Raw genomic sequence first — 16,230 nt, 5'->3', positions numbered from 1 at the left:
AGGCAGCACAGCGGCGCAGATGGAAGCCCAAGAGTCAGCCCCAAAGTGGTAGGCATGTCGTGTAAATCAAATGATACAACCCCCCCCTCCAAAAAAAAAATATATATTTTAATTCCAGGTTGTCACGTTCTGACCATAGTTCTTTTGTGTTTCCTGTCTTTGTGTTCTCTGCACCAGAGAGGGTTTTGCCACGTTTGTTATTTTTGTATTTGTATAGTGTTCACGTTATCGTCTTTTACTAAACATGTTGAACACACATGTTGAACACGAACTACGCTGCATTTTGGTCCTCCTCTCCTTCGACGGAAGAAAGCCGTTACACAGGTTCTAAAGGCAACAAAATAGGAAAAATGCCAAGGGGGTGAATACTTTCACAAAGCCACTGTAAATCCTCCCTTGCACATGCAGTCTTTCGTTTTTAGTGTCCTATTCAGCACACCCAACCACAGCTGCCATAAGGGCAGAGGTGCAGCGACCCCTTGCCTTGAACAGGACTATAGAATCTACAGCCATGTCTCAGGGCAAAGCTACACCCTTAATGATATTTATCTACTGTAGCATTCTCACCACTGTACACAAACACCAGCTGTCCCCAAAGGAGAAGTTCAGGATGGGTGAAGTTCAGGATGTGCCTGGAGGGGGAGCTCTTCAGTGCCCGGTGTATGTTGCTAGGCGGGGTTACGATGAACTCTAGGTCCTCAGGAGGAGAGTCACTGTCCTCAACACTCAGGTCATCTACGCAGATCTCTGTGACTGAGTTCACCCACACCTGTATGGGGGAAAGGTACAGTAGAGGACAGAGGGTTAAAGCATTACCCAAAACCCTGACAAAACATGGCATAACATAACACACACCTGGAAGTAATGGTGACACAATTATATCTGTGTGGGTAGAGTGCAATGATGCCCTTGAATGATCTGTAGGTGGAAATAAATGTGGCTCATGTGCGCCTCCTGGTGGACATTTTGGGCACGTCATTAACACAGATTGAACTGTTGGATGGTGGCTCAGAAATGTGAACAAAAAATCTAGGATTATCTCCTTTCCCAGATCGCTATACTCCATAGATCATTCTTATTATCATACTCAGCTACTCTAAAGAGGTGTTGGGTAGCTGTGAGTATGTGAAGTATTTGATCAATTAGGCCAAACTTTAAACTCAAACACTCTGCACTTACACAATGGTTTTCCATGACAGAAGTAAAAAGTAAAATATGTTGCTAAGTACCCAGTGACACAGTTTCCTCAGCTCACCTAAAGATAGAATCCAATGACACATTTTCCTCATAAATCGCATCGACAAAACCATGACTAAAGCAACTTTTAGGTAATACATTCTCCACTCTGTTTTGGGCCAGTTTCTCAAGTTCCTTCTAATGCATATTTCAGTTCTTCCATCTCTGTTATTACACGTATGTGTTTTAAACACACTAAAACACTCAACCTTAATATCCTGTTTGCTGTTATGACTGGGGCCTCATCGTTGACAGGCGTCACATGGATTAACATCGTTTTAGGGCTAGCTGTGCTTCCGGATGTCGGTGTCCTTGGCCATGATGTTGAAGTTCTGCCAGTGTATCACTTCCATCATGGACATAATAAATATGTCCTGAATCCACCTGAAACCACAGAAATGACCCAGAAGTTAGGAAATCTTTCTGCCCAGTAGAGACACTACTCTCAAAAACCTACCAGTAGAACAGGTTCTACATCAATCATTTCCTCCTGAAGATGATAAGAATTTACAGTAGATGAACTTCGAGCTGAGAGAAGTGTCTGTTGTTGACCTGTATGACCTCCTTGGTCAGGGCCTCTGATGACCCTTCCTCCAGGGTCACTCTAAAGACATGGAGCGGGATGATATCCACAGAGACCTTGATGTCATGGACCTCTGTGATGCCGTTGGCGTTTGTCCAGGAGGAAAGTGCCGTGACTCTGGTCTGGATCCACCTGAATTTAATGACATTTAAATTAAATCAATTGGAATGTAATTTCCTTTTGAATTGCAAATAGAACGTTGCATGACAAGATGTGCATTTGAATAACAGAATATAAAGAGTTACATGAAAACACTTTCCAGAGTGGTCCTCATTGGTCATGTAATCCATTACCTGGAGGTGCTGGATGTGGCCAGTGTTGACATGCTCCTGGGGGACACTCTCTGGTCCCCTGGTAGTGGTGATCTTCTCACAGGTGTTGACCTATGCAGGAAACCATGGAATGGAGCCATCTTCACCGTGAACACTATCTCAGAGGGGAGGCTGTCCTTATGGGTTACCTGGAAAAAAAGAGGTGAGATTACTTCCCAAATTTGGTGGTATTTGGGAAGTTTGGCGTTTTACAATAGCAAAAAGTAGTATCTTTCAGTTATTAGTTTAGATATCTCACCAGTGGGATTCACTAGATTATCTAAATAGCTCTAAGAACCAATCATACACATCTGTTGGAGACAGACAGGTTGAGTGGCGAATGAGTGAGCCTCTCCCCTCATACAAACAATTTGCCTGCCCTCTGATCATTCTCACCTACTGTATCTTCCTCACAGAAGAGTTCTAACTAGCTCTCCTCTGCAAGACATTATCTGTTTTCCTGTTTTCCTTTTACTGCAGTAGGTTAAATCAGGGTCACACAGAGTGATATTATTGGTAGTATTAAGCAAATCTACTTTGAAACAGAAGTATACACCTCACACACATGGTTATGGGCTTAAAAAGAAGACACCTACCATGTCAGATATAGAGTTTATCACGTTTCAGAAGAAGACTCAAGTGCAGACAGTGTCGAAGTAACAAAAGTTTATTAGAGAACAGCAGGCAGTCTCGGGGTCAGGGCAGGCAGAGGTCAATAATCCAGGGTTGTTTGACAAGGTACAGCACGGCAGGCAGGATCAGGGCAGTCAGAATGTTCAAAACTAGAAAAAGACAGGAGCAAGGGGAAAAAGCTGGTAGGCTTGACAAACAAAGTGAACTGGAAACAGGAGACAAAGGGCTGTGAGACATGGGTTTGATCCAAGACACATGAAAAGTGGGATGTATACGGAGGGTATGGGGCAACAGAGGACGAACAGCAGAGGGGATAAGGATCTTGGCCAATAAACCAGGGGGAAAGTCAGCGGGACCCCACCCGGAGGGGCAGATCTCGGATGGACAGCCATATCCTCTGCCTGAGACGATACCCGGGAGCCGGGGTCCGGTGGCGGTCTGCTTGTCGTCGATACCTGGAGGTGGTCTTGAGAAGACCCAACGGAGCTCTCTTCCAGGTACGACGACAGCGATGGACAAACATCTGGGTCGAGGGTATGCCGACCTCTTCCTCTTGCTCCAGGAAGAGCGGGGGCTGATAACCCAGGGAACACTCAAAGGGCGAGAGACCCGTGGCAGAGCATGGAAGGGTGTTGGGGGGCATATTCGACCCACACTAGTTGCTGGCTCCAGGTGGTGGGGTTGGCGGAGACCAGGCAGTGAAGAGTCGTCTCCAGGTCTTGGTTGACTCACTCCAACTGGCCGTTGGACTGGGACAGGCTAACTGATGACCCAATGAGTGTGCAGAACGCCTTTCAGACAAGAGACGAGAACTGAGGACACCGGTCGGAGAACATGTCCACTGGGAGCCCATGGATCCGGAATACGTGCTGCACCGTCTCTTTGACAGAGGGTAGCTTGGTGAGAGGAATGAAGTGGGCGGCTTTGGAAAACCGGTCCACTACTGTCAGGATGGCCATCAGACGAGACTTGTAAATAGTATAGGATTTGTAAATAGTATCATTTGTCTATAAAATTGTTATAAGTACACTTCTGCATAACATTGTATCCTTATTAACATTAAAGAAAAGAAGAAAAAGAAAAAAAGAAAGAAATATAGATAAACTTACAAAGAATAACTTTATTAACATTGTTTTTTAGTCTGTAACAGAAAAGACTTAAAGTGCATCAATTTGCCTGAAATTTATTTAAACTGTAAACATTTTTTGACCATTTGATACTGAAAAATACAATTAAATATAATCAATAAATAATAATAAATTCAAATTGATCAGCATTAACTCAGGAGCACAATATATGAAACACTTTGAGCTATAAAACAAAAATGAATAAAACAATTTGTGCTGATTTTTTCAAATCAAAATGAGGAAGTCAGGATTAATGGCTACAATGAGCACGTTTTGCAGAGCACAGCTTTTCGAAGCGGGGTTTGAAGCATGATACTGCAACTCTCAGCTCCTGCTCAATGTTTAGCTGGGACCTGTACTTGGTCTTCAGTGCAGCAACAGCAGAGAGGCCAGTCTCACAAAGATTAGATGTTGCAAAAGGAAGAAGAATGCCCATGGCACTCAGCCAGAATTCATTCAGTGTCTGTGATGTGAACCTCAGTCTCAATGTGGAGTCAGACGTCATATCAATGAACTGGTCCTCCTCTGCAGAGCTGAAACTAGTTGGAGCTGGTGCATTGAAAGGATCTCTCACCCAGTCATATTGGGAACTGTTTTCAGTGAAGTACTTTTTAAAGAATCCCATCAGTGATGAAATATGCTCCTTAATATATGGAATCACTGAGGTGGCATCATAGTCAGCAGTGTTAACAAATTCATGCAGGTTCTCGAATTAATCAGTATTTCCTTCATCAAGTCGCCTGCCCCACATTGCAAGCTTTCGAGTGAAAGAGCTGATCTTGTCTGTGACCTGAGGGAGGTGTTTATCTTTCCCCTGAAGCTGTAGATTTAGTTCATTTAGCTTTCCAAATATGTCATTCAGGTAGGCCAGTTTTGCCAGGAAGTTCTCATCACAAAAATATTCTGTGAGGTCATACTTGTGCTCCTGCTCCGAAAACATTCTTATCTGCTCTCTGAGCTCGAAAAACTCGGGACAAGACTTTTCCTCGTGACAGCCACCTTGCTTCACTGTGAAACAGCACAGCTTGATGTTCAGCTCCCATCTCCTCACAGATAGCAGAGAAGACTCTTGTTTTTAGAGGTCTGGTCTTTATAAAATTGCCTACACCTGCAATGTCAGTCATAACCTCACTTAATTCAGAGGAAAGATGCCTTGATGCCCATGCTTCTCTGTGTATAACACAGTGTGTCCACTCAGCATTAGGTGAGGCCTTCTTGATGAGTGCCCAAAGTCCTTTTCCCATCCCTGCCACGGTCTGTGCACCATCACTGCAAACACCAATGCAGTTCTCCCACTTTAGCCCGTTCTCAGTCAGGAAGCAGTCCAGCATTTTGAAAAGCTCTTCAGCTGTGGCTCTGTCTCTGACATATTTACAAACAGTAGATCCTCACACAGGGAGTTTGTCATGTCAAAACGTACATAAGCCATAAACAAACAGTCTTTGTTGCTGTCAGTTGCTTCATCGAACTGTAAGGCAAAACGTTTGTCTTTGAGTTTATCTGCCAGCTGTTCTTTAAGATCGTTAGCAGTGTCATTTACACGTCTGACGACGGTGTCATTGGACGGAGGGATAGTTGTTATTTTTGCAGCACTTGTGTCATCCAGCATGACAGAGACCAGGTCTAATGCTGCAGGCAGTATCAGCTCCTCTGCTATGGAGTGGGGCTTTTTTGTTGCACTGAGCAATTTGGTACGCCACCTTATATGATGCCAACAGTGTGCTGGTTTACTGAAGTAGTATTCACAAAGCGGGATGATTGTTGGCAATATTCGGCACGTTTTCGCCGAAAAAACTCAAGCGGCTTATCAGCGTGATTGGGGTGTAATGTCTTTAAGTGACGCCTTCATTCATTTGGCTTCATGCTGTCCTGCTTCCAACATTTTTAGACACAGTAAACATACCGGTCTTTCCTCGTCTCCCACCGTAGTCACAGTGAAGCCAAGCGCTACATACGCCTCGTCATATTTCCTCGTCTCCCACCGTAGTCACAGTGAAGCCAAGCGCTACATACGCCTCGTCATATTTCCTCGTCTCCCACCGTAGTCACAGTGAAGCCAAGCGTTACATACGCCTCGTCATATTTTCTCGTCTCCCACCATAGTCACAGTGAAGCCAAGCGCTACATACGCCTCGTCATATTTCCTCGTCTCCCACCGTAGTCACAGTGAAGCCAAGCGCTACATACGCTTCGTCATATTTCCTCGTCTTAGCTTTCGGGAGACTTACGTTTGTCTCATTATCTCCGTCTCTCTCCGCCTTTCTTTTCATCCCTGTTAAATATTTTACCATGGTGTCACTTAAGGGTTTGTTATCTGCACTTCACATCTCCTGCTCTGTGCTGTGTGCTCTTGTTCAGTGCAAAAAAACTCTACTCCCTGCTGCTGCAAAAAAGCATGTTCCCGGGGTCACACGCGCCCCCCCTGGCATCGCTCCGAGCCCCCCCAGGGGGGCGCGCCCCACTATTTGAGAAGGACTGGGTTAATGCAACATTTCCTGAGTGGATAAATTGCAGTCTCTACTGGTTTACCATGACGATATAATTGTGAACTCCCTAGATATTGACTCTCACTTGCAGCAGTGCGAGGAGGTGTTTGAAAGACTCTGGAAACATGGCCTGAAGCTCTGTACTGATAAGTGCAAACTGCTCTAAACCCAAGTGACGGAAGGCCCATTTCAGTGTTGTTACCCCTAAAATAGTGGCCCTGGACTTTTTGAGCCTAAGTAGACCTACCGACAAATACCACAATTTTAACATAGACTGACAGACAAAGCTATTCATGATTCAGACATCATACTGTCACCAGTTTTCTCTGTCTCTTCTTATGCGGATGTTGTGGGTAGCCTTGACGCGACTCCCCGAGAACTCTGAACGATTGCCACGGACCATGGCAATGTTACAAGGATAACACTTTACATTAGTTTATAAACAGTTTATTATTAGTTACCATCTGTCCAGTTTGGGGCATCAAATTCGTACAATGTTTTTAGAGAATGGAGACTTATGCATACAGAAATAATATGCCATGCTCTTGACAGGGTCGGTGTCAGAGTTGTCCTCCTCCCTTGTCTATAGATCCTAATTAATTAGATTCATATAAGGATCGGTGTCCCGATAGCGGGACAACTCTGTTGAAACTGGAGGGCACATAATTCAAATAAATTCTAATAGTTATTTTAGCGGTTAAACATTTAGGAACATATACTTATAGGTACCTAAATCCAGTCTTATATCGGCTGAACGCTTAAATTCTTGTTAATCTAACTGCACTGTCTGATTTACAGTAGCTATCACAGCGAGAGAAAAAACATGTCATGCGATTGTTTGAGGACTGCGCCCCACATCAAAATATTTTTCCACCGGCACAAGTTTTATACATTCACATCTTCCTCTGATTTGTCATCCAGAGGGTCCCAGCAATGACATGTAGTGTCGTTTTGTTAGATAAAATAATGTTTTATATCCCAAAAAGTCAGTTTAGTTGGCACCATCGATTTGAGCAATCCACTTATTCAAATTGCAGAGAAAGAAATCCGAAAATCTACCCCTAAACTTTGTTTCAACAAGTCAAAATACATTTGTATTTACTCCTCAGACACCCTAAAATGTAATCAAACTAGAACATTTATTTCGGAAAGAAGTATGTTCAATAGGAAACCGATTTTAGCAGGTGCGCAACTTCATCTTGGCACGCCATGAAACGGATTTCCAAGATGGTGTCCTCACAAAAACTGTTATTTCTTATTCGTTTTTGAAGATACAAGCCTGAATCCTTGAACATAGACTGCTGACACCCAGTGGAAGCCATAGGAATTGCACCATATTTTACAAAATGCAAGCATTCTCTTGCATTTCTAAGAGGATGGTCTCTCAGAAAAAGACAATTCCAGTTGGTTTTTCTTAGGATTTTCTCCTACCATATCTATTGTGTTATATTCTCCTACATTATTTTAACATTTCTACAAACTTCTAAGTGTTTTCTTTCCAATGGTACCAATTATTATATGCATATGCTGGCTTCAGGGCCTGAACAACAGGCAGTTTACTTTGAGAAAAAGGGGCCTGATCCCTAAGAAGTTCTAATCTGTCAACTTTAACACTGCCCCATATTGAATTGAATTATAAGCATATTCTCCTACTGTTATAACGGCAGCATAACAATAACGGATCATGAAATGTATTATTACAATCTGACAAATGAATGTGGTTTGATCTAAACATCGAAATTCCTAAATGCAAGCAATCGCACGCAAACAAAGATTACATCGCTTCTACAGTTGGCCTACATTGCAACATACAAGTGAGTCAACAATGAAATAGATGCAAATCACATTATCATACCATAATAATAGTCATGGAAAATTCGAGATAACGTTTTGATAAGGCAAAAAAACAACACACGGTTGTTGATGCCTATCTACTGTACATAAAATGACGGTTGTTGATGTGTATGGCTGCATTTCTGCCCTTTACCTTCGCGGACTCATCCGCTGGAGAGAAACAGAAGAAAAAGCTTGATAATAAATAGCTTGTTCAATAAAATTAGGAAGGTCCACATAGTTTATTCTTTCATTCTTTTCTGTTAAAAGACAATTCTGGATACTTGATAAAACTCCATTGTTTTCACAAAGTGGAAACACTATAATTCTTCCCCTCATTCACAACTTTTAATGGCATAGTGCACTGTGTAGCCTACCTGTGCGTCTATCATGCAAAACAACGTCGGGGGAGGGACATAGACTATAGTCCTGCCCTGCTACTTCACCTCGGGCTAGACCATAGACAGTAAATATAAATTGCTAGGCACTGGTGTAAAAATCAAATCAAATCAAATCCATTTTTATTTGTCACATACACATGGTTAGCAGATGTTAATGCGAGTGTAGCGAAATGCTTGTGCTTCTAGTTCCGACAATGCAGTAATAACCAACAAGTAGTCTAACTAACAATTCCAAAACTACTGTCTTATACACAGTGTAAGGGGATAAAGAATATGTACATAAAGATATATGAATGAGTGAGGGTATAGAGCAGCATAGGCAAGATACAGTAGATGGTATCGAGTACAGTATATACATATGAGATGAGTATGTAAACAAAGTGGCATAGTTAAAGTGGCTAGTGATACATGTATTACATAAGGATGCAGTAGATGATATAGAGTACAGTATATACGTATACATATGAGATGAATAATGTAGGGTATGGAAACATTATATTAGGTAGCATTGTTTAAAGTGGCTAGTGATATATTTTACATAATTTCCCATCAATTCCCATTATTAAAGTGGCTGGAGTTGAGTCAGTGTGTTGGCAGCAGCCACTCAATGTTAGTGGTTGCTGTTCAACAGTCTGATGGCCTTGAGATAGAAGTTTTTCAGTCTCTCGGTCCCAGCTTTGATGCACCTGTACTGACCTCGCCTTCTGGATGATAGCGGGGTGAACAGGCAGTGGCTCGGGTGGTTGTTGTCCTTGATGATCTTTATGCCCTTCCTGTAACATCGGGTGGTGTAGGTGTCCCGGAGGGCAGGTAGTTTGCCCCCGGTGATGCGTTGTGCAGACCTCACTACCCTCTGGAGAGCCTTATGATTGTGGGCGAGCAGTTGCCGTACCAGGCGGTGATACAGCCCGTCAGGATGCTCTCGATTGTGCATCTGTAGAAGTTTGTGAGTGCTTTTGGTGACAAGCCGAATTTCTTCAGCCTCCTGAGGTTGAAGAGGTGCTGCTGCGCCTTCTTCACGATGCTGTCTGTGTGAGTGGACCAATTCAGTTTGTCTGTGATGTGTATGCCGAGGAACTTAAAACTTACTACCCTCTCCACTACTGTTCCATCGATGTGGATAGGGGCGTGTTCCCTCTGCTGTTTCCTGAAGTCCACAATCATCTCCTTAGTTTTGTTGACGTTGAGTGTGAGGTTATTTTCCTGACACCACACTCCGAGGGCCCTAACCTCCTCCCTGTAGGACGTCTCGTCGTTGTTGGTAATCAAGCCTACCACTGTTGTGTCGTCCGCAAACTTGATGATTGAGTTGGAGGCGTGCGTGGCCACGCAGTCGTGGGTGAACAGGGAGTACAGGAGAGGGCTCAGAACGCACCCTTGTGGGGCCCCAGTGTTGAGGATCAGCGGGGAGGAGATGTTGTTACCTACCCTCACCACCTGGGGGCGGCCCGTCAGGAAGTCCAGTACCTAGTTGCACAGGGCGGGGTTGAGACCCAGGGTCTCGAGCTTGATGACGAGCTTGGAGGGTACTATGGCGTTAAATGCCGAGCTGTAGTCGATGAACAGAATTCTCACATAGGTATTCCTCTTGTCCAGATGGGTTAGAGCAGTGTGCAGTGTGGTTGAGATTGCATCGTCTGTGGACCTATTTGGGCGGTAAGCAAATTGGAGTGGGTCTATGGTGTCAGGTAGGGTGGAGATTATATGGTCCTTGACTAGTCTCTCAAAGCACTTCATGATGACGGAAGTGAGTGCTACGGGGCGGTAGTCGTTTAGCTCAGTTACCTTAGCTTTCTTGGGAACAGGAACAATGGTGGCCCTCTTGAAGCATGTGGGAACAGCAGACTGGTATAGGGATTGATTGAATATGTCCGTAAACACACCAGTGCAGTCCACTGATACATGGACAACATTATTGCACTAAATAAATTTTTTCCTCCAAAAACTAATTTGAAAAATCCTGCCCTTGAAACACATTCATTTTGTTATTACATACCAGTAGACATGCAAATTAGCCTACTGCTATTCAGTTTTCACCAGTGACATATACTGCATAATCACTCAGCCATGAACATTATTGTGGTAAAAGACACAGTAGTGTACATCAGCCTACTACAGGTGTCTAATCTTAACTTGATCGCTCTTTTGTCACTGAGAATTTTCCTGCTGCATCAGGAAATTCAAATAAGCCTCATTAGTCCCTGAAAATTAACAGTTCTTTTTCTCTCCAAGCAGGGACAGTCGAGTCGTAGGGATAATGGCTTGCAATCAAAATCATTTTCTCTTGCTCACTTGCTCAAAAGCTAGGCCTAGGTCCTATTACTGCAACATTCAAATGTACAAAAATGTATCTGAAATGCAGCCATACATATCAACAACCGTCATTTTATGTACAGTAGATAGGCATCAACAACCGTCATCATTAATAGTAAGATGGCACCGAAGCAGAAGGCAGACGTTTTACATGCCCCCAAACCAATTGTGTTCATTTATCTGCGATGTTTGTATCTTATTTTTGTACATAATGTTGCCGCTACCATCTCTTATGACCAAAAAATAACTTCTAGACATCAGGACTGCGATTACTCACCACGGACTAGCAGAATCCTTTTTCTTCTTTCACAACTCTGACGAGGCGGAGGATATATGTCTCCCTCGGGAACAGGCCCCGACCCCCAGTGATCTGTGTGAAAAGGAGGCGGAGAAAGAGAGACCGGAGGGCAGGCTGCCTTCTGAGGAGTCTGAGGCAATTGAATAAACCCACACTCCCCTCAATTCTGCTAGCAAACATGCAATCTTTGGACAATAAAATGGATGAGTTATTGAGAAGATTAAACTACCAATGGGACATTAAAAACTGTAACAGCTTATGCTTCACAGAGTCGTGGCTGAACGACGACAATATCAACATGCAGCTGGTGCACAATATCTAAGGAAGTCTCGAGCTATTGCTCGCCTGAGGTAGAGTTTCTCATGATAAGCTGTAGACCACATTAACTACCGAGAGAGTTTTCATCTATACTCTTTGTAGCTTTTTACATACCATACCATACCACAGTCAGAGGCTGGCACTAAGATAGCATTGAATGAGCTGCATTCCACCATATGCAAACAAGAAAGCGCTCACCCAGAGGCGGTGCTCCTAGTAGCCGGGGACTGTAATGCAGTTTTACCAAATTTCTATCAGCATGTTAAATTTGCAACCAGAGGGAAAAGAACTCTGGACCACCTATACTCCTCACACAGAGATGCATACAAATTTCTCCCTCACCCTCCATTTGGCAAATCTGCCCATAATTCCATCCTCCTGATTCCTGCTTACAAGCAAAAACTAAAGCAGGAAGCACCCGTGACTAGATCAATAAAAAAGTGGTCAGATGAAGCAGATGCTAAGCTACAGGACTGTTTTGCTAGCACAGACTGGAATATGTTCTGGGATTCCAATGGCATTGAGGAGTACACCACATCTGTCATTGGCTTCATCAATAAGTACATCAATGACGTCGTCCCCACCGTGACCGTACGTACATACCCCAACCAGAAGCCATGGATTACAGGCATCTTCCCTACTGAGCTAAAAGCTAGAGCTGCTGCTTTGAAGGAGCGGGACTCTAACCCAGAAGCTTATAAGAAATCCCGCTATGCCCGTCGACGAACCATCAAACAGGCAAAGTGTCAATACAGGACTATGACTAATAGTATAGCACTAACAGCACAATACCGCCCTAACGCCATAGTGCCTGTGCCCAAAAATACATCTACCACCTGCAAATATGAATTCACACAAGATGCCCTGTAACCTGCATGTAGCCTACAAACGTCGCTTCCAGCTGGCCCCGGCAGAGATTTAAAAAATATATTTCGATATTCAAATCATTTTGCTGCAGGATTATTTTCCTCCTTCGACGAGAGAGTTCAAATTAAGATCCGACATCTGTGTAGTTCAAGAAATTCACATTGCTCTGACAATTCCACATATGGCCATCAGAGAGTGCTGTTCAATCATTAACTCCATGGTCATTCATGTATGTTACACTGTACAAGACAACAGGATATACTGTAATATGCAATATTAAGTCTTCAACAGCAGGTGAAACACTTTATATTTGAAAAATATAACAGGTATTTGATGTTTTGAGCTATTATACAATTTAGGGACATACAAAACAACAGTAGATTTGGGGAGAAAATCTATTTAAATCCCATAATAATAGTCTTAAACAAGTTTGTGGTTTGTAACAGAGGGGCATTTTAATTTGTGTTGACTCAAAGTAGCCTGGTACATTTCAAAACGAGAGCTTGGGAGAGAACCGCTTAAACAGGCCACTGCACTGCACAGGAGGTTAAGACCAGCGCGACCGTTGACTTATTCAAACTTAACACAACGTAAGGCAGGCCTCAGCTGTATCCTGTGATAGAGAGAGAGACCAGTGTGTGTCCGTTATAGACCAAGTGTTCCCTCCACAGTCAACACCGTATTAGTCCTTAAGCTGTGGCAGGAGAGAGAGGAATGTTGGCGAAGTTGAACATAAACATGGATGCAGTTAGACAGTAAGCTAATGTAATTTGGCTGGCTGAGAGCCAACTGTCAGGTTGGGGTACTGTACTGTGGCAGCGCAACATAAAGACTTCACGTTCACATGAATTCAGATGTATTGTATTGGAACGGATGTAGCCAAGTGGCTTTATGAAAAAGGAAAGTTATCCTACACAATGACCTACATTCAACCTCTGATACAGTAACAGCTCTATTCATGGGTGTGTGTGGATGAATGAAAGTTCATAATCTATCACCTGAAAATAAAGCCTCTCCAGATCGATGCAATGCAAATGTCTATGTAAATGTGGGGGAAATCATACGGCTGTGAGTGCATAGCAGACACTATTTGTGGCCGTTCGCGTAGGCTAAGAGATTGCATAAGACACCCCTGACTGTTGCACTGAGCTGAGGCCAGAGCTAAGTGCTACAGTGCCACAGAACCACTCAGTCTGGGGGTTTTCCAGCCTGCAGGCAGCGTTTTATACCATAAAGAATGTGTGGTGGATGAGAGGCCTTTAAAGAACTGTGATTACGCAACTCCGGAGGAGCAGAGGAAAACACGAAGACATTTAAACGCAGCTGAAAGTTGTTTAAGATCAGCAATCTTTCTGTCTTTACAGACAACCGTCTGGCCTGCACTTTGTTGCAATGCTATATTTGAGTTCTTGTACTCTTCTGTTGAAATAGTTTAAAATGACCCATTTTTGGGGTCTGTACTTTATGCAGTGCTTGAGTTGTTGTAATGTAAGAGCTTCCCGTAGAGATCTGGAAATCTCTCAATGGGAACAGCGAGCCGAGAAGCCCTACTCGAAGATTCCGGGTGCTCATTGGAATTCTTTTGACATTTGATCTCCCCTTTTGTCTCCCCTCCTCCCTTCACGCTATGTGATGCTGAGACCAGCTGGCACCCTTTATAGAGGACGTCTCTAGTTATTAGATCTCTCTAGTCTAACTAACTTAAACTCTGTTTGCAATGGGTCTGAGTCACAACTGCTTTGTCTTACGCTAGAATAAAGAGAGTTAGGAGATGGAAGGTGGGTGGAGAGAGGGGGCTGCTTGGTGCTTTATCTGGCGTGAGCGGATGAGCCGAGCTGATTCTCTCCCGGTTGTGTGTTGTCTCTCACTAGACCAGATCACTCAAATGCATGGCGCTCTATAAATCCCTGCTTGCCTGCTTGCCCACCCTGCTCTGACTGCCTGCCTGCCTGTTCTCTCAGCAATGCTCTCTCTGACTGCCTGCCTTTCTGCTCTTTCTGCTCTTTCTGCCTAACTGCCTGCCTGCAGCTCTAGAGCAGGTTAAGTTAGTGTGTTGAGTGAGTGTGGACCTCTGATCAGGAGGGATTAGTAATCAAAGCCCTGGAGGCCCCATTCTGTCTGTTTCCATGCATGTCTCCGGCAGAGAGGTGCTTCACTAGTCCCTCAGACGGGAATGGAGGGAGTCTGTGGTGGATTCATCTAATCCCACTGATGTCCATAGTGCACTGTGGCAGTGTGGTACGTATGTGGCGTAACCAGAGAGGGTGGCAGAGGAGGGTAGGAGGGAGGGGGGCCCTGCCCTTTGTGGCTTAGTGAGAAAACACTGTGTGTCCCCCAAATGGCGGGACGTAGCCACTGTGGGGGGGAGCCAACAGAGTGGATACCCAGCCTACTATAACTCTCTAATTGGGACTTCTCCAACTACAATATTTATTCAAACCCTTCACTGTGTGTGGTTTTTCTCACATCAAAATGTTCCCCTGGCCCCTACAAACGCAACTGCTTTTACGTTGTCCAGAACACTTACACATGGTGCACACCCATATAGACAGATTGATTCCATTTCCCTAAGATCAGCACTTCAGCTGAAGAGTGACATGGAGGGACAGGGGAAGGAAAGATGAGGAAGGAAGGATGGGGGAAGAGTGGGGTGTTAAAAAAAAGTATTGCCAAAGTGGACGAGAGATTTCCACTTGAACACTCTGTTTTCAAACTCCGCTTTCAACGTTAACAGCGCTGAAGTGATCTGTTTATGTCGTGACTTGAAGAGTGCTTTGCTTACGTTCTCAAGCGTCACTTTGATGCATCTGACAGGGCCACTAAGCACAATGGCTGACAACAGCGGCTGCGCTTACTAATGTTCCAACCATTTGGCCCCATTTCCACTTTCTTAGGTTGGATACATTGTTAAAGACCTAAAAGGAAAACAGTCCCAGAGAGGCACTGCCTTCAACCCCTCATTCCACTATTCATAACATTCCTCCTCCACATACCTCAACCCAAACAATGAGAAACGAATTATGGCTATTGGAAAGCATTTCATCCAGGGCACAAACAATGTGCTGCTTGGGTCAGCCCAGCTGAACGTGTTTCATTTTTAAGCACAGAACACACCAAAACGGTGTCAAAGTTATAAGAACTCCTTCCAAAGATTTGTTTTATAAAAAAAAATGCGTATTTGATTATCCATCAACTCTATTCCGTTAGATATTTTGGTAGCACTTATTCATGGCTCTGAATAATTGGGTAACAACATGGTAATAACCAGGTCATTGTTTTTCTTGTTACTGGTTACTATACTAGTAATTATCATAGTTATTACTATGTTATTACACAATTATTTAGCGCCATACAGTAAGATGGATAACGCTTTACATTACAATGCCTTTACTACTGTGTAATTACTTGTGTAAGTACAGTTTAACAAGTATTGTGCTCACTACTTCACTGTGGCGGTCTATCTCTGTATACCTCAGCTCGTCGGCACGGGTGCTTATTGCGGCCTACACAATGCCACAGCCTGGTGAGTCAGGGTCTGAAGGTATGATGAGTGTCTCGTGAGATCTGGATTTCGTGTTCCCTTTGGGCAGAATCCCTACCAAACACGAAAACGAGTTCATAGAACTCCTTATGGAATCACATGAGATTCTCCGTCAACTCTATTCCATTAGGTCATTCATTGTGTCTGTCTATCTCAGTATGTTAGGTTGCACTGGTTCTTGTTAAGGCCGACACACCATACGCCTGGTGAGTAGTGAATCAGGGGGCTGAGGGTATGATGAGTGTCCAGTAAAATCTGGATTTCATGTTCCATTCGGGCGGAA

At 43.8% G+C, this 16,230-nt stretch overlaps 1 long non-coding RNA gene across 1 annotated transcript; it reads right to left on the bottom strand.

Moving 5' to 3' along the window:
* Positions 1–1,803: 1,803 nt before the first annotated feature.
* LOC135518590 (uncharacterized) lies at positions 1,804–11,400 on the bottom strand. Its single transcript, XR_010452179.1, has 3 exons — positions 11,201–11,400; positions 2,113–2,279; positions 1,804–1,951 (listed from the first exon to the last, which is right to left on the bottom strand). It is a non-coding gene; the product is annotated as an uncharacterized LOC135518590 (long non-coding RNA).
* Between the last annotated feature and the right edge of the window lie 4,830 nt (positions 11,401–16,230).

This window comes from Oncorhynchus masou, chromosome 28 (assembly GCF_036934945.1).
Source record: "Oncorhynchus masou masou isolate Uvic2021 chromosome 28, UVic_Omas_1.1, whole genome shotgun sequence".
In the NCBI taxonomy this organism is placed as follows: Eukaryota; Metazoa; Chordata; class Actinopteri; order Salmoniformes; family Salmonidae; genus Oncorhynchus; species Oncorhynchus masou.
Note: the sequence above shows the minus strand (reverse complement) of the source record. Positions and strands in the feature narration are given on the sequence as shown.